The sequence below is a fragment of the Delphinus delphis genome, chromosome X (genome assembly GCF_949987515.2).
Source record: "Delphinus delphis chromosome X, mDelDel1.2, whole genome shotgun sequence".
In the NCBI taxonomy this organism is placed as follows: domain Eukaryota; kingdom Metazoa; phylum Chordata; class Mammalia; order Artiodactyla; family Delphinidae; genus Delphinus; species Delphinus delphis.
In genome coordinates this window covers 64,282,325-64,306,300 of record NC_082704.1, presented here as the reverse complement: position 1 = coordinate 64,306,300, position 23,976 = coordinate 64,282,325, and the positions used below count along the sequence as shown (strand labels likewise).

The following is a 23,976-nucleotide window of genomic DNA, read 5'->3' as shown; positions in this document are numbered from 1 at the left end:
ATCACAAAAACAGAAAATTTTAGACCAGTATTACTGATGAACATAGATGCAAAATCCTGAACAAAATACTAGCAGACAGAATCCAACAACATATTAAAAGGATCAAACATAAATGATCGAGTGGGATTTATCCCAGGGATGCAAGGATTCTTCAATATACACAAATAAATCAATGTGATACACCATATTAACAAATTAAGGAATAAAAACCATATGATCATCTCAACAGATGCAGAGGAAGCTTTTGACAAAATTCAACACCCATTTATGGAAAAAAAACTGTCCAGAAAATGGGCATAGAGGGAACCTACCTCAAAATAATAAAGGCCATATATGACAAACGCACAGCAAACATCATACTCAATGGTGAAAAAGTGAAAGCATTTCCACTAAGATCAGGAAGAAGACAAGGATGTCCACTCTCACCACTCTTATTCAACATAGTTTCGGAAGTTCTAGCCACAACAATCGAGAAGAAAAAGAAATAAAAGGAATCTAAATTGAAAAAGAAGAAGTAAAATTGTTACTCTTTGCAGATGACATGATACTATACATAGAAAAACCTAAAGATCCCACCGGAAAAGTACTAAAACAAATCAATGAATTTGGTAAGGTTGCAGGGTACAAAATTAATGCACAGAAATCTCTGGCATTCCTATACACTAACAACGAAAAATCAGAAAGAGAAATTAAGGAAACAATCCCATTTACCATTGCAACAAAAAAAATAAAATACCTAGGAATAAACCTATCTAATGAGGCAAAAGACTTGTACTCAGAAAACTATAAAACACTGATGAAAGAAATCAAAGATGACATAAACAGATTGAGAAACATATCATGTTCTTGGATTAGAAGAATCAGTATTGTGAAAATGACTATACTACGCAAAGCAATCTACAGATTCAATGCAATCCCTTATCAAACTACCAATGGCATTTTTCACAGAACTAGAACAAAAAATTTCACAATTTACATGGAAACACAAAAGACCCCGAATAGTGAAAGCAATCGTGAGAAAGAAAAACGGAGCTGGAGGAATGAGGTTCCCTGATTTCAGACTACATTACAAAGTTACAGTAATCAAGACAGTATGATACTGGCACAAAAACAGAAATATAGATCAATGGTACAGGATAGAAAGCTCAGAGATAAACACACACATGAATGGTCAACTAAATTATGACAAAGAAGGCAAGAACATACAATGGAGAAAAGACAGCCTCTTCAATAAGTGGTGCTGGGAAACCTGGATAGCTACATGTAAAACATGAAATTAGAACACTACATAACACCACACACAAAAATATACTCCAAATGGATTAAAGACCTAAATGTAAGACCAGACACTGTAAAACCGTTGGAGGAAAACATAGGAAAAATACTCTTTGACATAAACCACAGCAAGATCTTTTTTGACCTACCTCCTAGAGTAATGGAAATAAAAACAAAAATAAACAAATGGGACCTAATGAAATTTAAATGCTTTTGCATAGCAAAGGAAACCATAAACAAGATGAAAAGACAACCCTCAGAATGGGAGAAAATATTTGCAAATGAAACAACGGACAACGGTTTAATCTACAAAATATATGAACAGCTCATGGAACTCAATACCAAAAAAACAAATAATTCAATTAAAAAATGGGTGGAAGACCTAAATAGACATTTCACCAAAGCAGACATACATATGGCCAAGAGGGACATGAAAAAGACTCAACAGCACTAATTATTAGAGAAATGCAAATCAAAACTACAATGAGGTATCACCTCACACCTGTCAGAATGGCCATTATCAAAAATGTAGAAACAGTAATTGCTGAAGAGGGTGTGGAGGAAAGGGAACCCTCCTGCACTGTTGGTGAGAATGTAAATTGGTACGACCACTATGGAGAACAGTATGGAGATTCTTTAAAAAAACTAAAAATAGAACTACCATATAACCCAACAATCCCACTCCTAGACATACACCCTGAGAAAACCATAATTCAAAAAGAGACGTGCACCACAGTGTTCATTGCAGCACTGTTTACAATAGCCAGGACATGGAGGCAACCTAAGTGACCATCGACAGATAAATGGATAAAGAAGGTGTGGCACATATATACAATGGAATATTACTCAGCCATAAAAAGGAACGAAATTGAGTTGTTTGTAGTGAGGTGGATGGGCATAGAATCTGTCATACAGTGTGAAGTAAGTCAGAAAGAGAAAAACAAATACTGTATGCTAACACATATATTTGGAATCTAAGAAGAAAAAAACGGTACTGATGAATCTAGTGCCTGGGCATGAATAAAGATGTAGACATAGAGAATGGACTTGAGGACACGGGAGGGAGGGGGCAGCTGGGGCAAAGTGAGAGTAGCGTCGATATATATACACTACCTAATGTAAAATAGCTAGTGGGAAGCAGCCACATAGCACAGGGAGATCAGCTCGGTGCTTTGTGACCACCTAGAGGAGTAGGATAGGGAGGGTGGGAGGGAGGCTCAAGAGGGAAGGGATATGGGGATATATGTATCCATATGGCTGATTCACTTTGTTGTACAAGAAACTAACAGAGTATTGTGAAGCAACTGTACTCTAATAAAGATGTATTTTTTTAAAAAAGCTAGTCAAGTAGCCTAACTGGAAAGAAAAAATAAATATGTAAACTCTCTCCTTTCTTCCTACTTTCTTCACCTGGGAAGCTCATTATTCTTATGATACCCCTCTTAATGCTGTGAGATAATTCTCATGGAACTTATTGTGTTTAGATCGATCTTAGTTCTCTCTCCTTTTCTACCTGTATCATTTTAGATTTCTATCTTCAAGCTCGCAATTCTCTCTTCCTTAAGATCTTCTCTATTTCCAATGTTTTCTAATGTTCTCTTTGTCTCATTTATTGAGTTCTTCAGCTCCAGAATTTCTCTTTGGTTCTTTTTTGGAGTTCCAATCTCTTTGGTAAAGTATTCCTTCTGCTCATTAATTTTATTTCTGAGCTCCTTGAACTGTCTTTTGGAGTTTGTTTGTAGCTCGTTGTGTTTCTTCAAGACACCTATTTTGAATTCTCTATTAGTTAAACTGCAGTATTCTGTGACTTTAAGTTTGGTTTCTGAAGAATTGTCATTTTCTCTTCGTGATACCATGTTACTGTGGTTTTTCATGGTGCTCGATGAGTTGTTGCTCTGTTGGTATCTTTAAAGCCACAAACACCTCTCTTCTTTAGGTAAAAAGTTTTACTTGATTCTAACAATTCAAGATTAGTAATTACAGGCCTTTCTTTTTATTTTTCAGTAGATGGCAGTATAGCACAAGTTTTTGGTTTCTCTTACCTGAGCTGCCTCTGGCTATTTTTGAGTATTGGCACTTTTCACCTTCTACTGCCTCTGCCAGAGGTGCTGTTTGGTGCCCTTGTTGTCACTGTTTTTGCCTTCCAGGTCACTCGTGCCTTGCTGCTACCAATGCTGCTGCTGTCACTGCCTAGGGCACCAGGATGGTGTGTACTTTCAGCACATCTGGTGTCACCTGGGTCACGGACTCCACTGCTGCGGGGGGAGAGGGAAAGGTAGTGGGCAGCCAGCGTCACGGATGCCTCTGCTGAGTCTAGGGTTGTCAGGTTCATGTGTGCCATAACTGTTGGAAGGGTGGCCAGGGTCACAGGCATCTCTGTAACTGGAGCGATCAGGTCACAGGCCTTGCTGCTGTGGCTGCCTGGTTCCCTGTGGCTGTGGGTGCAGCAATGGCTAGGAGGCTGGAGTTGTCTGGGGCACCTCTCCTGCTGTTACTAGGTTCTTTGGGGCTGTAGGCTCAGTCACCACAGCAGGAGAACTAGGGTCGTAGGCATCACCTCTGTTGTTCCCCTTGTTCTGCCTCCTCTATGTGTTCCAGTCCACCCACCTTTAGATGTACAGATGTGTGGAATTCTCTGACACCCTGGTGTGTTGGACTGAGAAACCTTCATTGAGTTATGGAAGTTTTATTGGTTTTATCAATAGATTGGAAGTGAGATACAAAGAGCATTTCATGCTGCTATGATGCTGATGTAACTGTTCTTTTTTTAACTTAAATTTTATATTTTATTTAACTAAATATATCCAAAATGTTATCTTTTCAACATAAAATTAATGTAAAATTTATTAAGATGATTCCGTTTTATAAAGACACATTTCACATGCTGTAAACTTACCATTGTAATATATACATTTTAGTAGTTTTTAATATATCCACAGAGTTGTGTAATCACTAACCCTATCTAATTCTAGAACATTTTCATCTTTCTAAAAAGAAACTCCGTACCCATTAGCAATTATTCCCCACTTTTCTTTTTCCACCAGAAATTTCCTTCCAGAAATTACTAATCTAATTTCTGTGTACATAGATTTCCTATTCTAGACATTTCAAATAAATAGAATCATATATTATGTGATATTTTGCATCTGGCTTCTTCTACTTAGCATAGTATATTCAAGATTCACCCATATTGTAGCATACGTCAGTACTTCATTCCTTTTTGTGGCTGAATAATTTATATTGTATGGATATACCATATTTTGCTTATCCATTTATCAGTTGATGAGCATTTAGTTTGTTTCCAATTTGGCAATTATGAATAATGCTGCTATGAACATTTGTGTGAAAGTTTTTTACCTGGAAATATGTTTTAAATTCTCTGGGATATACCTAGGAGTGGAATTGCTGGGTATGTTAAGCAGAATGATGGCCCTCTAAAGTTGTTAGGATACATGGCTAAGGAAATTAAAATTGTAGATGGACTTAAGGTTGCCAATTAGGTGACCTTAAAATAGGGAGCTTATCCTGAATTATCTAAGTGGGTCCACAGGTAATTACAAGGATATACAAATGTGGAAGAAAGAGGCAGAATAGAAGGTCCAGAGAAAAATATGTGATACCAAAAGAAGGGTTAAAATAATGCTACGCTGCTGGTTTTCATGATGTAGGAAGGAAGGCACAAGCTAAGAAATGCTGGATGCCTCTAGAAGCTGGAAAAGGAAAGAAAGTATCTCCTATGGCCTCCAGAAAGGAAAGCAGCTCTGCCAACACATTGATTTCAGTCCAGTGAGACGTGTATCTGATTTGTGAAATAGGGAAAAATGAGATAATGTTTTCTTATTGTGCTAAAATATATATAATATAAATTGTACCAATTTTAAACATTTTAAAGTATAGAATTCAGTGGTATTAAATACATTCACAGTGTTGTACAGCCATCACCAATATCTAGTTACAGAATTTTTTGTTATGGCAAAAAGAAACTCTATATTCATTAACAGTCACTCCCAATTTACCTCTTCACCCAGTCCCTGGAAACCACTAATCTGCTTTTTGTCTTTATGAATTGCTAATTCTAGATATTTTACATAACTACAAACATATGTGGCTTTTGTGTCTAGTTTCTTTCACTTAGCAGAGTAGTTTCAAAGTTCATACACATTGTACCATGTATCAATATGTTATTCCTTTTAATGGCTGAATAGTATTCCATTGTACAGATATCCCACATTGTGTCTCTCTGTTCAACAGCTGATGGACATTTGAGCTGTTTTCACCTTTTGGTTATTGTGAATAGTGCTGCTATGAACATTCCTCTACAAGTTTTTTATTTGAAAACCTGTTTTCAGTTCTTTTGGGTATATACCTACGAGTAGATTTGCTGGGTTGTATAATAATCCTATGTTTAACTATGGTTGACCCTTAAACAATGTGGGGGTTAGGGGTACTGACCCTACACAAAGTTGAAAATCCATATATAACTTATAGTTGGACCTCCATATACACAATTCCTCCATATTTGTGGTTCCTCTATATACATGACTCTGCATTTGCCAATTCATCCAACTGCAGATCATGTAGTATTATAGTATTTACTACTGAAAAAAGCCCATATATAAATGCACTCATGCAGTTGAAACTCATATTGTTTAAGAATCAACTCTAATCAAGGAAATGCCAAAGTACTTTCTACAGTGGCTGCACTATTTTATATTCCCACCAGCAGTGTATGAGGGTTCCCATTCCACACACCTCACCAACACATAATTTTCTTTTTTATTAATTATGGTCATCCTGTTAGCTGTGAAGTGGTATCTAATTGTGGTTTTGATTTGCATTTTCCTCATGACAAATAATATTGAGTATCTTTTCAGGTGTTCATTGGTCACTTGTATATCATGTTTGGAGAAATATCTATTCAAGTCCTTTGTACATTTTTTATATAAATTTTACAGGTTACTTTCCACTTACAGTTATTACAAAATATTGGCTATATTCACCGTGTTGTACAATACATCCTTGCGTCTCTCTTACACCCCATAGTTTGTACCTCCCACTCCTTCACCTCTATATTTCCCCTCCTCCCTCCCCACCGGTAACCACTAGTTTATTCTCTATATATGCAAGTCTGCTTCTTTTTTGTTATATTCACTAGTTTGTTGTATTTTTTAGGTTACACATATAAGTGACATCATATAGTATTTGTCTTTGTCTGAATAATACCACTTAGCATAATGCCCTCCAAGTCCATCCATATTGCTGCAAAGAACAAAATTTCATTCTTTTTTATGGCTGAATAGTATTCCATTGTGTGTGTGTGTGTGTGTGTGTGTGTGTGTGTGTGTGTGTATATATCACATCTTCTTTATCCATTCATCTGTTGATGGACACTTAGGTTGTTTCCATATCTTGGCAATTGTAAATAATGCTGCTATGAACATTGTGGTGTATGTATCTTTTTGAATTAATGTGTTTGGTTTTTTCAGATATATACTCAGGAGTGGAATTGCTGGGTCACATTATAGTTCTATTTCTAGTTTTTTGAGAAATCTCCGTACTGTTTTCCATAATGACTGCACCAATTTACATTTCAATCTACAGTGTAAGAAGGTTCCCTTTTCTTTGCATCCTTGCCAACATTTGTTATATGCGTTCTTTTTGATGATAGCCATTCTGACAGGTGTGTGGTGATATAGCACTGTGGTTTTGATTTGCATTTCCCTGATTAGTGATGTTGAGCATCTTTTAATATGCCTGTTGAAGAACTAAATGTAAGACAGGATACTATAAAACTCCTTGAGGAAAACATAGGCAGAAGACTCTTTGACGTAAATTGCAACAATATTTTTTTTGGATCTGTCTTCTAAAGCAAAGGAAATAAAAGCAAAAATAAATGAATGGGACCTAATTAAACTTAAAAGCTTTCACACAGCAAAGGAAACTATCCACATAATGAAAAGACAACCTAATAAATGGGAGAAGATATTTGCAAATGATATGACCAACAAGGGATTAATATCCAACATATATAAACAGCTCATACAACTCAACATCAAAAAAACCCCAAAACAACCTGATTTAAAAATAGGCAGAAAAACTTCATATATTTTTAAACTGGATAGTTTCTTTCTGTTGTTTTTGAGTCGTAAGAGTTTCTTTTTTTTTTTTTTTTAGTTTTGATCACTTTATAATTCATACATTTTCAGTAAAAGGCAAAGTTTGACAAAATTCTCTGTTTTTTGTTGTCTTAGGTAGCTAAAATCAAACATCTGCTCTTAATTTCTAAGCAAATTTAATGGTGTGTCTTTCTAGTTAATTTTCTTATTTCCCCTTTCAGTGCTTACATACTGTATTACTATTATAGTTTAGAAAATGTGATCTCCTATTTGAGCTAAAACTAAGGACTTTCTTTCCTTTTTTTTTACATCTTTATTGGAGTATAATTGCTTTACAATGTTGTGTTAGCTTCTGCTGTACAACAAAGTGAATCAGCTATATGTATACATATATCTCCATATCCCCTCCCTCTTAAGCCTCCCTCTCACTCTCCCTATCCCACCCCTCTAGGTCCTTAAGGACTTAAAAAAAAACTTTTTATTTTATATTGGAGCATAGGTGATTAACAAAGTTGTGTTAGTTTCAGGTGTACAGCAAAGTGTGTCAGTTTCAGGTGTACAGAAAAGTAATTCAGTTATACATATACATGTATCTATTCTTTTTCAAATTCTTTTCCCATTTAGGTTGTTACATAATATTGAGCAGAGTTCCCTGTGCTATACAGTAGGTCCTTGATGGTTATCCTTTTTATTTTTTAATTAATTTTTATTGGAGTATAGTTGCTTTTCAATGTTGTGTTAATTTCTACTGTACAGCAAAATGAATCAGCTATACATATATCCCCTCTGTTTTTGGATTTCCTTCCCATTTAGGTCACTACAGTGCATTAAATAGAGTTTTCTGTGCTATTCAGTATGTTCTCATTAGTTGTCTATTTTATACATAGTATCAATAGTGTATATGTGTCAGTCCCAACCTTCCAATTCCTCCCATCCTCCCCTTTCCCCCTTGGTATCCATACATTCGCTCTCTATGTCTGTGTCTCTATTTCTGCTTTGTAAATAAGATCATCTATAAGATTTTTTTTAATGTAATCTGGATACTAGACCTTTATCAGATACATGATTTACAAATATTTTCTCCCATTCTATATGTAGTCATTTAACTCTCTTGAGAATGACATGAAGTCCATTTATCTATTCTTGTCTTTTGTTGCTCATACTTTTAGTGTCATATCAAAGAAACTATTGTCAAATACGAAGTCATGAAGATTTATCCCCATGTTTCTTCTAAGAATTTAAAGTTTTAGTTCTAATATTTCTGTCTTTTAAACCACTAAAAACGTTTTTTGTATATGGCATGAGGTAAGTGTCCAAATTTATTGGATTGCATGTGGATATCCAGTTGTTCCAGCACCATTTTTGAAGAGGCTATTATTCCTCATTGAATGGTCCTGACATCTTTTTCAAAAACCAATTGACAACAGATATTTATTTGTTGACTCTCAATTCTATTCCATAGATCTATATGGCTACCCTTATACTAGCATGACACTTTTTATTATTGTAACTTTGTAGTAAGTTTTTAATCAAGATGTATGAATCCTCCAAATTTGTTCTTTCTTTTCAAGACTGTTTTGGCCATTCAGGGCCCCTTGCATTCCTATATAAATATTAGGATTGGTTTTTTTTTCATGTCTGCAGAAGTGTTGTTGGTATTTTCTAGCAACTGCGCTGAATCTGTAGATCACATTCAGCAGTATTATTATCTTAAAAATATTAGCTTCCAATCCATGAATATGGAATGTCTTTCCATTTATTTAGGACTTTTAAAATTTCTTTCAGCACATTTTGTATTTTCAGTGTTTATGTCTTATACTTCCTTAGTTAAACTTATCCCTAGGCATGCTATTATTTTTAATGTTACTTTAAATAGAATTGCTTTACTAATTTCATTTTTGGGTTGTTGATTGCCAATACATGAAAATGTAACTGATTTTTTTGTTTGATGATTTTGTATCTTGCAACTTTGCTTGAATTTTTTATTAGCTCTAATAGACTTTTTGGTAAATCTTTAGGATTTTTATATCATCATGTCATCTATGACTAGAGATAGTTTTACGGCTTCCTTTTAAAATTATATACCATTTATTTCTTTTTCTTGCCTAATTGTTCTCTCTAGAACTTTAGTACAATGTTGAATATATGGGATGAAAATGAGCATCCTTTTCTTGATCCTGATCCTAAGGGTAGGATTTTAGTCTTTCATGATTGAATATGACGTTACCTGTGGATTTTTCATAAAGCCCTTTTCATCTTAAGGAAGTTCATTTCTATTCCTACTTTGCTAAGTGCTTTTATTATGAAAGGGTGTTGAATATCATCAGTTGTGGGGTTTTTTGCATTATTTAATATGATCACATTTTTTAATGCCTTCATTCTATTACTGTAGTGTCAAAGATGGACTGATTTTCATATGCTGAACCACCCTTGCATTTTTGATAATCTTCACTTTGAAATGGTTTATATTTCTTTTAGTATGCTTCCGGATTTGATTGGCTAGTATTTTGTTGAGAATTTCTCCATCTATATTCATAATGTATATAGTCTACAATTTTCTTTTATTGCTATGTCCTTTCCTGCATTTGTAATAAAGGTAATGATAGTCTCATAGAACAAGTTATGATGTACTCCCTCTTCTATTCTTTTGGAAGGGTTTGAGAAGGATTGGTATTAATTCTCATTTTAAAGGTTTGGTAGAATTCATCAGTGAAACCATATGGTCCTTAGATTTTCTTTGTTAAATTTTTTTTATTATTTATGTAATTTATTCTCTTATTTCATAATAAGGATCCAAGAAGGATAAGAAAGAGAAAATGGGATCAAAAATGTATTTGAAGAAAACTTCCCCAATCTAAAGAAGGAAAAAGATATCCAAGTACAAGAAGCACAGAAGGTCCCAAACAATATGAACCCAAACCGACTTGTACCAAGACACATCATAATTAAAATGGCAAATTTTAAAATAGAGGATTCTAAATTAGTGAGAGAAAAATAAAGAGTCAGTTACAAAGGAACCCCCATAAGGCTATCAGCTGATTTCCCCACAGAAACTCTGCAGGCCAGAAGAGAGTGGCAAGATATATTCAAACTCCTGAAAGGGAACAATCTACACCTTAGGATACCCTATCCAGGAAGATTATTATTTAGAACAGAAGGAGAGGTAAATAATTTCTCAGATAAGCAAAAACTAAAATAATTCAGCAATATTAAACCTATCCTAAAAGAAATATTGAAAGGTCTTCTCTAAAAGAAAAGAAAAGAAGCAAGAATATACAGGAAAGGGAAAATCAAATAGGAAAAGCAAATCTATAAAAATATTGTAGATCATTGAAATAAGCCAATACATAGATTTTAAAAAGCAATAAAATTTTTTGTGAAAACAATTATAACTACAATGAACAGCAAAAGGCTAAGCATGAAGACGTAAAATAGGACATCAAAATCACAATATGTGGGAAGGGGAATAAGAAAATGTAGGTTTTTTGGATTTCCCTGATGGTGCAGTGGTTAAGAATCCACCTGCCAAGGCAGAGGACCAGGGTTCCATCCCTGGTCTGGGAAGATTCCACATGCCACAGAGCAACTAAGCCCATGTGTCACAACTACTGATCCTGTACTCTAGAGCCTGTGAACCACAACTATTGAGCCCATGCACCACAGCTACTGAAGCCCATGCTCTCTAAGGCCAGCATGGTGCAACTACAGAGCCTGCATGCTGCAACTACTGAAGCCTGTGTGCCTAGACCTCATGCTCTGCAACAAGAGAAACCACCACAGTGAGAAGTCCGTGAACCTGCAAGGAAGAGTAACCCCCTCTCACCACAACTAGAGAAAGACTGCACATAGCAACGAAGACCCAACACAGACAAAAATTAAAAAAAAAAATTTAAATAAAAAAAAGAAAATGCAGGTTTTTAAATAATGTGTTTGAGCTTATATTGCTACCAATCTAAAGCAAGTAGATATATTAATGGGCCAACACACTTGAAAATGAGGGTAACCACAAATCAAAAACATAAAACCGATTCACAAAAATCCAGAAGAAGAGAAGTTAAGCATAATTCAAAAGAAAACCATCAAACCAGAGGAGGGAAAACAAAAATATAAAGAAAGGAACAAAGAAGAAATACAAAATCAATTGTAAAACATGGTTTAAAATGGCAATAAATATTGGGTTAGCCAAAAATTTGTTCGGGTTTTTCTGTAAGAGCAGATCAAAAAACATAGAGTTGCATATTGGATAATAAAACAAGGACTTACAATATGCTGCCTACAAGAGACCCACTTTAGGGCAAAGGACACTCATAGATTGTAAGTGAGGAGATGGAAAAAGATATATCATGCAAATAGAAATGACAAGAAAGTAGAGGTAGTAATATTCATGTCAGACAAAATAGATTTTAAAACAAAGGCCATAAGGAAAGATAAAGAAGGACATTATGTAATGATAAAAGGATCAATAAAAGAAGAGGATATTACACTCATTAACATATATGCACCTAATATAGGAGCACCTAAATACATAAAATGAATACTAACAGACATAAAGGGAGAAACTGATGGGAAAACAATAATAGTAGGAGAGTTTTACAACCCACTGACATCAATGGACAGCTTTTTTTTCCAGACAGAAAATCAATAAGGCAACAGATGTCCTAAATGACACAATAGAACAGTTGGACTTAATTGATATTTTCAGGACATTACATCAAAAAAACCCAGAATACACATTCTTTTCAAGCTCACATGGTACATTCTCTAGCATAGCCCAGGTATTAGGACACAAAACAATCCTCAACAAGTTGGAGAGGATAGAAAGTATTTCAAGCATTTTTCTAATCACAATGGCATACAACTAGAAATCAACCACAGAAATATAAGTGAGAAAAAAAAGATTACATGGATTAGCAATATCTTAAAAGTTTTCAGTGTGGATATCTCACTCAGTTTTACTTACATGAGTCCTATGTATTTTCTGCTACTTGATGTAAATTTAAATGATAACTTTTTATATAATTTGCCACTTGTTTGTTGGCTAGTATATGGAGATAAAATATTTTGGTTTATCAATTTTGTGTGCATTAAAATTACCAAATTCACTTATTAAATATAAATGTTTATTGATCCATCTGGAATTTTAAAATAAGTAATAAAGTCATTCTGAAAATTTAAATAATTGATTACATGGAGACTAAACAACATGGTACTGAAAAACCAATGGGCCAACAATGAAATCAAAGAGGAAATTTAAAAATACCTAGAGACAAATGACAATGGAAACACAACCACACAAAATCTATGCAATGCAGCAAAAGCAGTCCTAAAAGGGAAATCCATAATGGCACAGGCCTTCTTCAAATAACAAGAAAAATCTCAAATAAGCAACCTAACCTACCACCAAAAAGAAGTAGTAAAAGAGGAACAAACAATACCCAAAGTCATCAGACGGAAGGAAATAATAAAGATCAGAGAGGGAATAAAAATAGAAAAAATTTTTAAGGTAGAAAAAAATCAATAAAATCAAGAGCTGGTTTTTTGAAGGGATAAAAAAAGTTGACAAAATTCTGGCCAGGCTTACCAAAAAGAAAAGAGAGATGACCTAAATAAACTAAATAAGAAATGAAAGAGGAAAAATTACAAGTGATACCACAGAAATACAATGAACCATAAGAGCATACTGTCAACAATTATTTGCCAGCAAATTGGACAACCCAGAAGAAAATTACAAGTTTCTAGAAACATACAGCCCACCAAAGCTGAATCAGGAAGAAATAGATAATTTGAACAGACCAATCACTAGAATTGAAATAGAATTTGTAAAAAACAAAAACTCTCTGCAAACAAAAGTTCAGGAATGGATGGATTCACTGGAGAATTCTACCAAACATACAAGGAACTTATATCAATCCTTCTCAAACTCTTTCAAAAGATTGAAGAGTAGTGATCACTCCCAAAGTCATTCTATGAAGCCATCATCACCCTGATACCAAAACCAGATAAAGACATTACCAAAAAGAAAATTACAGGCCAATATGTCTGATGAATATAGATGCAAAATTCTCAACAAAATATTAACAAATCAAATCCAACAACACAGAAAAAAGAGCATACACCACGACCAAGTGGGATTCATCCCAAGTTCACAAGGATGGTTCAAAAGAGGCAAGTCAATCAATGTAATATACCACATCAACAAAAGAAAAGACAAAAACCACATGATCATCTCATTAGATGCAGAAAAAACACTTGATAAAAGTCAACATACGTTCATGATAAAAACTCTTACCAAAGTGGGTATAGAGGAAACATATCTCAACATAATGAAAGCCATTTATGACAAACCCACAGCCAACACAATACTCAATGGTGAAAAGTTGAAAGCCTTCCTGCTAAGATCTGGAAAAAGACAAGGATGCCCACTCTCACCACTTCTATTCAACATAGTATTTGAAGTCCTAGCCACAGCAGTGAGATAAGAAAAAGAAATAAAGGGTATCCAAATTGGAAGGGAAGGGGTAAAATTGTCACTATATGCAGGTGACACGATACTATATATAGAAAACCCTAAGGACTCCACACAAAATCTATTAGATCTAATAAATGAATTCAGCAAAGTAGCAAGAAACAGGATTAAACACTCAGAAATCAGTTGCATTTCTTTATACTAACAATGAAATATCAGAAAGGGAATGTAAAAAAAAACTCATGAATTGGTCATCCACCACACTGGGTTCTAGTCTCAGAAGATACAGGTCAGGGAACACTGGTTGTCAGCATAGCAGCATCCCACATTTCTAATTGAGCCTTGCAGCCCAGATTTTCCCTTTGGTCTAGTTTGAAGGATCCAGATATGTAAAGATTATATTCTAGATAAATCATGGGCTATCCTGAAAGAAATTCACCAGTAAATTATTCCAGTTTCTCTGGCCTTCCTGAAGTATATCTAGTAAGGCATCTCATTCATGTCTGGAAAGCAAATATATCATTTATTGCAACTTCATCGTGGAGTGATGTATTGGTTTAAAGTACGATCAACACAATTTGGTCATTGTGAGTATGCCAGCTGGGTCCACTGTTTACTACACATATGTAACTCTAGAGATTCTTATGCCCAAGAGAGGAGACATACTCTTGGGTGTCTAGGGCAAGGGAAACATGTGTTGTTATTCAGGAGCTGGAAGCTTCAGCATGACAGGAAAGAATTGAAAACTCCTTGTCTACACATCACTTTACCTTGTTTGAAACTTATTTCTTTGGCTTGCTTCATTGGAGTGTTTTCTCTGTCCTGGGGCTGACATTGTGTGTTATGTATCATGCATGTGACATGTAGAAGTTTCAGAACCCAGAGTCATATAGATTAGTAAAAATTTATTTATATATTTTAGTTTAAAATCTATTTAAAATACCACTGGGCATAATTCATATATTCCAAAATTAGTTTGACTCTCTGCTCATGAGATTCTTTTTATGGTATGTGACAGCAAATTTGGACTTCCATCCCCAATAAACTTTGAGGTTGGAGGACACAAAAGGTTTTGCTCAGACCTAAATTCTGTCTGAAAAAAAGGGTAAATATTATAAGCCCTTTCTAACCTCTCTAGGAGCAGAAATGATTTACAGCTGTGGCATTTAACCATAATTCCTTGATCTCATTTGAGAAGAGTTCAGTAAGAAACAATGTCTTGATTTTTGTTTGTTTTTTTTGTTCCCTGTTTTCTTGTCTTGCTTACCAGCAATCCATTGTAATTCATGAGTTAGTATGGCAGCAGGCTGAGTGTTCCCTGGAGCTCATTAAATGAACTTTTTTTCCTAATAAAAAAACCAAGAACCCCCCCCGCAAAACCAATATCTTTTAAAATCACACCAAAAAAAAATCTAGGAATAAACCTGAACAAGGAGGTGAAAGACTTATATGCTGAGAACTATAAAACATTGATAAAGGAAATTAAAGAGGATTCAAAAAATGGAAAGGTATCCCATGCTATTGGATTAGAAGAATTAATGTTGTTAAATGTCAATACTACCCAAAGAGGTGTACAGATTTAATGTGATCCCTATCAAATTACCCATGACATTTTTCACAGAACTAGAACAAATAATCTTAAAATTTATATGGAGCCACAAAAGCCCTAGAATTGCCTAAGCAATCCTGAGAGGAAAGAACAAAGATAGAGGCATAACCCTCTCAGACTTCAGACACCACCGTAAAGATACAGTAACCAAAACAGTGTGGTGTTGGCACAAAACAGACATATGGATCAGTGGAACACAATAGAGAGCCCAGAAATAAGCCCACACAACTATGGTCAATCAATCTTCAACAAAGGAGGTAAGAATATACAATGGAGAAAAGGCAGTCTGTTCAGCAAGCGGTGTTGGGAAAACTGGACAGCTACATGTAAAAGAATGAAATTATAACACTCCCTAACACCATACACAAAAATAAACTCAAAATGGATTAAAGACCTAAATGTAAGGCCAGATACTATCAAACTCTTAGGGGAAAACATAGGCAGAACACTCTTTGACATAAATCGCAGCAAGATCTTTTTTGACCCACCTCCCAGAATTATGGAAACAAAAACAAAAATAAATAAATGGGACCTAATTAAACTCAAAGTTTTTGCACAGCAAAGGAAACCATAAACAAACAAAAAGGCAACCTACTGAATGGGAGAAAATATTTGCAAATGATTTGATTGACAAGGGATTAAGTTCTAAAATAAAACAGCTCATACAGCTCAATATAAAAAAAAAAAAACAACCTAATCATAAAATGGTCAGATGACCTAAACAGACATTTCTCTAGAGATGTACAGATGCCCAACAGGTACATGAAAAGATGCTTAAATCGCTAAATATTATAGAAATGCAAATCAAAACTATAATGAGGTTTCACCTCACACCAGTCAGAATGGCCATGATTAAAAAGTCTACAAGTAATAAATGCTGGAGAGAGTGTGGAGAAAAGGGAAACCTCCTACCCTGCTGGTCAGAATATAAATTAGTGCAACCACTACAGAGAAGAGTATGGAGGTTCTTTAAAAAATTAAAAATAGATTTACTATATGATCCAGCAATCCCACTCCTGGGCATATATCCAGAAAACACAAAAACTCTAATTTGAAAAGATGCATGCACCCAAATGTTCATAGCAGAACTAGTTGCAATAGCCAAGATACGGAAGCAAGTGTTCTAAGTGTTCATTGACAGATGAACAAAGTAGATGTGGTATATATATGCAATGGAATATTACTCAGCCGTAAAAAACAATGAAATAATGCCATTTGCAGCAACATGGATGGGCCTAGAGATTATTATACTAAGTGAAATAAGTCAGAGGATGATAAATATCACATGATATCACTTATATGTGGAATCTAAAAAATGATGCAAATGAACTTATTTACAAAACAGAAACAGACTCAAAGACATAGAAAACAAATATATGTTTACTGAAGGGGAAAGGGATGTGGGATAAATTAGGAGTTTGGAATTAACAGATACACACTACTATAAATAAAATAGATAAATAACAAACTCCTACTGTATAGCATGGGGAACTATATTCAATATCTTGTAATAACCTATAATGGAAAAGAATCTGAAAAAGAATATATATATATGTATATAACTGAATCACTGTGCTGTACACCTGAAACTAACACAACATTGTAAATCAACTATACTTCAATAAAAAATTCAGAAAAACTTAAATAAATATATGTATTAAAAAGTTAAAAATTAATAAGCAGAAACCTCAATTAAAGTTGATAGCCTGGAAAAGGGCAGTATGTCTTACAATGTTAGGAAAGGCCAATGAAAGGAAGGAAGAGCTCTTCTTTCCTGACAACAATTCAGCCAATGAAAAGCCATGGACTCTGTTTATTGTACCCCTCCAAACTTCCTTTTCCCTTTCTATAAGAGTTCTCCTTCCCTTGCTATATGGGCACTTATACATGGCTCACCATGGTTGCAGATCTCGAACTACAACTCTTTGCTGATCCCAAATAAACACATTTTGCCTGGAGAAATAACTGGCAGTCTGTTTATTTTAGGTCAAGACTAATAAACTGTTCTTTCAAAAGCAGTTGTCTCTGTGTCTGTCATCCTGTCATACCTGATTAAACCTCAGTTGCTTTTTAAAACATTGGGGCAAAGTTGTGGTCAAAGTGGAAGGGAATCCATTACAGGAGATCTTTCTGATATTCAAAATGATTCTGTCTACTAAGCATAATTTATTCACCAACTTTTCAGTCACATGTGAAGATAATAACTTACCTAGTAATTTCTCTAACCAGATCATGACAGGTGACCCTCCACCAGCAATGTCAATAACTGGGGGAAAGTTTGAATTCATCATAAATCCTTAGAACTACGTTGTGAGAGGAAAAATAATTCTATTTATGTGAGAATTCCCAGTGATTGAAATTAAGTTGTAAAAATCATATTGCAAACACTAATTTTCAGACAAGTACTCAGCCTTCACACCTCTCAGTCTCCATGGCTGTGGCAGAACTTGCATCCAATTGTTGTACTGATGATGTCATCTATGACAAAGTAATAGACATTGGAAGAGTTGCCCCTGTGGGTTCAGTATCTATTCAACACAGTGTGGAAGGAAAGATGTTTTTAATGAAACTGTGCTACTTTCATTCCTCTCACCATTTGAAGTTAAAACTAAGTTTTATAATTCAGAGATGAGTGACTTGTTTCTTGAAATCCAGATTCAGAATATTTCATCTTCAACTGTCTTTATACAAAAGGTTTCCTTAAAGCCGTCTGAAATGTACACTGGGGCAGAATTAAATACTGTCTATCAGGCTGGAGAAGATGAGTGTACCTTTGGAATGAGAACTTTTTGTAGTCAATGGAAGGACGCCAGTATTTATACCAGCTTCAGCTCAAGCAGGAATTTTCAGAAAAAGCTGCTACCATTAGAGGACTAGCAAAATGGGAAAATTGGATATAGTGTGGAAAAGAAATCTAGGTGAAATGGCAATGCTACAGACAATTAAAATTGAACGAGAGGCTCCAGGTTATGGAAACATGAGGCTGTCTTTGGAGACAGTCCCAGATACCGTAATTCTAGAAGTGCCTTTTCATATTACCTGTAAGATAACAAACCACAGTGATTGGAAAATGAAATTCGTTTTGAAGATGTGTGATACAGATTCTATTTGCTGGTGTGGTGATTTAGGAAGATATCTTGGAAAGCTACCTCCAAGTTCAATGCTCAATTTTACCCTGACACTACTCTCCTTACAACTGGGCTTACAAAGTGTCTCTGGCATACAAATAACAGACAAATTATTAAAGAAAATATACATCTGTGATGATGTGGCAAAAGTTTTTGTAATACTTTCCATGGTTAAAATGAGAAGCTGAAGAAAATTTCCAGTGTTATGCTCTCCAGGGCATTTCACAGAAAAGCTTTTCATAGTTTTGTTAGCAGCAAAATGATCAACTAATAGCAAACATACAGGCAGATTATTTTCATTTACTTTCTTTGAAACCGTGAATGCATTAAGAATTAAACATATATTGATCTCAAAAAGAACAATCTTGACTTTGATCTTATTTGAAGTACTTTCCAATTCTAAATTTATATGTTTCCTAATATTTGTGACTTGATTAAGGTCATTACAGGTAGCCGTTGAAGTTTTTTTTTTCAGAATGAGGTCACCATTTAAAAATGATTATAACTGCTTTCCAGAAATCCTTAATAGCATTCAACACTTCCTTTTTCAGTAAAGCTGGTATTGAGAGAAAATAAAATCTTAGAAGTCTACTGATAATTAAATTAAATTAATTATTATGGTTTACTTCATAAAATTTAAGCTTACCCTGTTTTATTATTTTCCTCTTTCATTTTCACTCAACAGAGAACGATCAATGGCAGTGCTTAATATAATTAAGGATGGTCCTCATTATTTAAACTTGTTGACACTTGCTACTTGGAAAATACATAATCTTTTCTAATAGTATTCCAAATTATTGGGGCTATAGGAGCGCATTCATGTGACACACTGAACTGTCTCTTTTCTATTTACTTATCTTGGTAAAATTATGTGAACTGTGGAACTGGTTCATTTCCATCAGTTATTCCTGCAAGGGCCCTGTGAATACTACTTGGATTACTCACTTTGTTCTTAACCATTAATGTAATACATTCTTTCCCTTTTATCCCAAACCAAAAATCAGCCTTTAAAAAATAAACTTAAAATGGACCACTTACTTTCTTAAGTAGATTTAGTAGGTTCATAAATTTTGGTATGGGGTCTGGAACTCTAAACCAAAATGGACACTTAACCAATGAGTGAAAGCGCAAGGACTTGCTCTTACTTCTGTCTCCCACAAAAACTGATCTCCTAATCATTGTTGAGGCTGGTATAAGGAAGGGATGTGTATTAGAATTTTTTAGTGCTATCTTTAAAAAAGTATTCTCCAATATTTTATTCACATATCAGTTTTTCTTGAGGAAAATAAAACCATCTCAGACATTAGCTGATCATTGACTTTTGAGAATACAAGATCCGTGTTTCAATAATGATATTTTCCTTAAGTCTCTACTCCTCCACATTGAGTTTTTTTCATGCTTAAGCACAAATTTCTTACTGTAGAAGCAATTCATGAATGCTTTATCCATAGAAATAACAAATTATAGACTCCCTCCATTTGCTCCTTTAGGCCCAGGAGTGGTAGTGGATTTCCTGCTATTTTTAGCTTTGGGTTACTGTCTTTATCTCCTTTCAGCTTTCCTGACTCTCTGGTCACATCTGTGTAAATAATTCCTTTACTAACTGTGACCCCACTTTCTCTTTTCTGTTGAAGACCTGGCTGATCAACATAAGCAGACATACATAAACATACACATACACACACTACAAACAAGTCCAGAATCCATAAGCCCCTTAGACACATTTTGACATTGAAATTAACAGCAAAAAGTGATGAAGGAATGTGTTTTACTCATGGAGTACAAACATTTCTGGGATCCTTGAGAGAAAATTGCTAAGAAATCAAAGGCACTTAGATTGCTTCCATGTCCTGGCTATTGTAAATAGAGCTGCAATGAACATTTTGGTACATGAGTCTTTTTGAATTATGGTTTTCTCAGGGTATATGCCCAGGATAAAGAAGATGTGGCACACATATACAATGGAATATTACTTAGCCATAAAAAGAAATGAAATTGAGTTATTTGTAGTGAGGTGGATGGACCTAGAGTCTGTCATACAGAGTGAAGTAAGTCAGAAAGAGAAAAACAAATACTGTATGCTAAAACATATATATAGAATCTAAGAAAAAAAAGAAGGTCATGATGTGCCTAGGGGTAAGACCGGAATAAAGACACAGACCTACTAGAGCATGGACTTGAGGATATGGGGAGGCGGAAGGGTAAGCTGTGACAAAGTGAGACAGTGGCATGGACATATATACACTACCAAACGTAAAATAGATAGCTAGTGGGAAGCAGCCGCGTAGCACAGGGAGATCAGCTTGGTGGTTTGTGACCACCTAGAGGGGTGGGATAGGGAGGGTGGGAGGGAGGGAGACGCAAGAGGGAAGGGATATGGGAACATATGTATATGTATAACTGATTCACTTTGTTATAAAGCAGAAGCTAGCACACCATTGTAAAGCAATTATACTCCAATAAAGATGTTAAAAAAAAATCAAAGGCAAGTGATGAAGTAAAAGGCAGGATGAAAAGCAGGGGCTAGGTAACAGATCATGGATTTCATTTTATGCCATGTTAGTATGTTAGACTTAACTTTGTGAATGGTCATAGGAGCAATCATCTTGTGCTTAAATATGCATTTCCATTTCTCCTCTCACCTGTGTTTGGATTATAGATATACAAGAGGAATGGCAATTGAAACAGTTTTGATAACTTCTGCCTTCATTCAGGCAGTAAACAAAGAGAGGTTTTACTAGGCCAGTGATAGCATGAATGTAGAAGTAGTTACAGAGAGAACAATGTTTGCAGAATTAAATAAAGGCATCCAAGAATACAATTTGGGGAACAGCTGCAGCACCTGGAGCTTGTCACTTATGTGCATTATCTACTTGATTACAGACTCTATTATTATTGAGAAAAGTTATAGGTAGTATAATTTTTCTTTTGTTACACTAGACAAGCACTGCATGTAAGTATTGGTCACTGGTACCCTTCTGACTGAATTTCCCCTTTGTTTCATTTTCTTGCTATAGTTTCTAGTGTGAGTGACTGAATGGAAAGCAGAGCTCTTGTCTGACCTGAAGAACGTGGGAAGATGAGCACATAGCTGAAGTTGGGGGGTCAGGGAAAACAATATCACATAAGGGTAAGAAAAGGTATCACAGAGTGGGGCAGGCACTGAATTCTGAAAGATTTCCATTTGAATCATGTCTCCACTTCATGAATACTGTTTGACCTGGACATGCTTAATTAACTCTTTTGACCTTTATTTCCTTACTGCTAAAATGATAAAAAGAATGAGTTCTTATATTTATTATGCCTTCATTACATATATAGCCCTTTGTGTGGACATTGCACTTTTATTTCCACAACAATCCTATGAGATAGGTAAACTCTACTATAAATGATATACTTTTTGTACTTCTAACATGACAGTTAATTCCAGCTGATTAGAAAGACCTTTGTCTAAATTTTCACATAGAATCCCCTGAGACTTTTCCAATCAATCCCCCAGAATTTGATCATTCTATTCCAACCATTCTATTCCTAGGTGAGGGGATGAGAATATATGGTAGAAGGTGTCATCACCCTATAGGAGGCAGAGTTCATCCAAAAGGTTTGCTGCATTCTTAAGCAGACAGAGGAGAGGCAGGAAGTGACCTGGTGAGGTGCTTGTCCTACTGACCTAGTGCTTACTTAGCCACAACTCAAAGATAATACATGACTGTGGATCTTAGTGTCACCAGTAGATTTCTGTGGTAATTCCAAACGCTGAAGGAGTGGCTCTCACAGTGCTGGTGGCCAAAGGCATCCTTTGCCCTGACTACCGGCTTCACTTGAATCATCTGCCATGAGAGGAAGCCACTGGGCCATGGAAAGTGAGTGTGGGTCAGGATTCTTAGTCTCTGTTTAAGGGAGACAGTGTTCTCCCAGATCTCAACTCTAGATACTCACTTGGTAAGAGTGCGTGAGTTCAGCATAGTTTAAGGCTGGATCTCTGAACACACCCCAGCTCCCAGCTGTCCTCAAGGTTTTCTCATTTATGCTTGACTCAGTTACAAGTTACTACCTGGGCAAAGGCCCAGAAAAATCATCTTGCATTTGGGCTACCCACTTGGCCAGGGAGTACAGAAAAAAGGGTTTGTTCCAGGAGTCCTTGAAACCAAATCATTAGGGAATATATGGCTGATCTCTCTTCCCACATGAAATAAGGCCTATGAGACTCAAGCCTAGTTTAAGTTCTGAATTCTGTGGCTTTAGCTTGCTTTGGTCATCCTCATAATACCACTTTCTTACTTTCCCCCATTTAACAGTATGCAGAAATATCACAATGATTTCATCGCAATACATACGTTTGGGAAGCCATGTATTGCTCTTGGTCAATTTCCAGAAATGAAAATGCATTATTATTGCTGGGAGGTAAAAAGTGATTTTCAAATATAAACATTGGAGAGAGGAACAAGAGGTTTTGGTGTAAAGGAACCATTGGTTCCCTGAATTTTTTTGTTTTCTAATAATTCCAACATTTAAATGTGATTGTACCAGCTTTTCAGAAGTCACTAGTAGTGGCTGCCACTTATTATGTGGCTCAAACTGCCATCCATAAGATATGTGGTTTTCTTAGAAGCATTTTGATATTTAATTAAAATAATATAGTAAATTTGGTAATATTTTAGTTCTCCCTACAAAATAGAACTACTTAGAATTCTGTTTAAAATAATTGAGGCTAGTCCTCATTATTTAATCTTTTGACATAAGGTACCAGGACAGGACATTAATTTTTCTAATATTTTCACATTATTGGGTCACATTTATGTGAAACATTATACTGAAATTTTCAACTTTTGATATTTGTAACATTCAATTAGCAAAGGAAATGTTAAAATAGTTGACTTATTTCCATTGGTTATTATATCTATAGGGGGAGGGGTAAAATTACTTATCTTTTAACCAAACATAGTTAAAAATGGTTTAAAGCCTTATGTAATTTTTTTGTCTCTTATTCAAAATCCAAAAATTGAACTTTTACCACTGAAAGTATTTAGAAGTGGACTCATAAGTCCAGAAGGAAGAACCAGTATTTGCGCTCATCTCTGTATCCCACAAAAATTTGAGCTCCTTTCCACTGTTGAGGCTTGCATGACAAAGAATTTGCTAGAGTGCTTATATTTTGGTTTGCTCATTTATTTTCATTCTTCCTATATTTTATTTTCATAGCGGTTTTTCTTTTGGAAAACAAAACCATTTCGCATATTAACTAATTACTGACTTGAGAATGTAAACACTTTACCTTTATTCTTTTTCTCTTTTTTCTCTTTTTTAATAAAAGGAAATATAGTTCATTTACAGTATTATATTAGTTTTAGGTGCCCAACATAGGAATTCAATATTTTTGTA

General features: G+C 35.0%; 1 pseudogene; it reads left to right on the top strand.

The window, feature by feature from the left end:
• The first annotated feature begins 17,897 nt into the window (after window positions 1–17,897).
• On the top strand, window positions 17,898–18,782 carry LOC132418157 (trafficking protein particle complex subunit 13-like; annotated as a pseudogene).
• The last annotated feature ends 5,194 nt before the right edge of the window (window positions 18,783–23,976 follow it).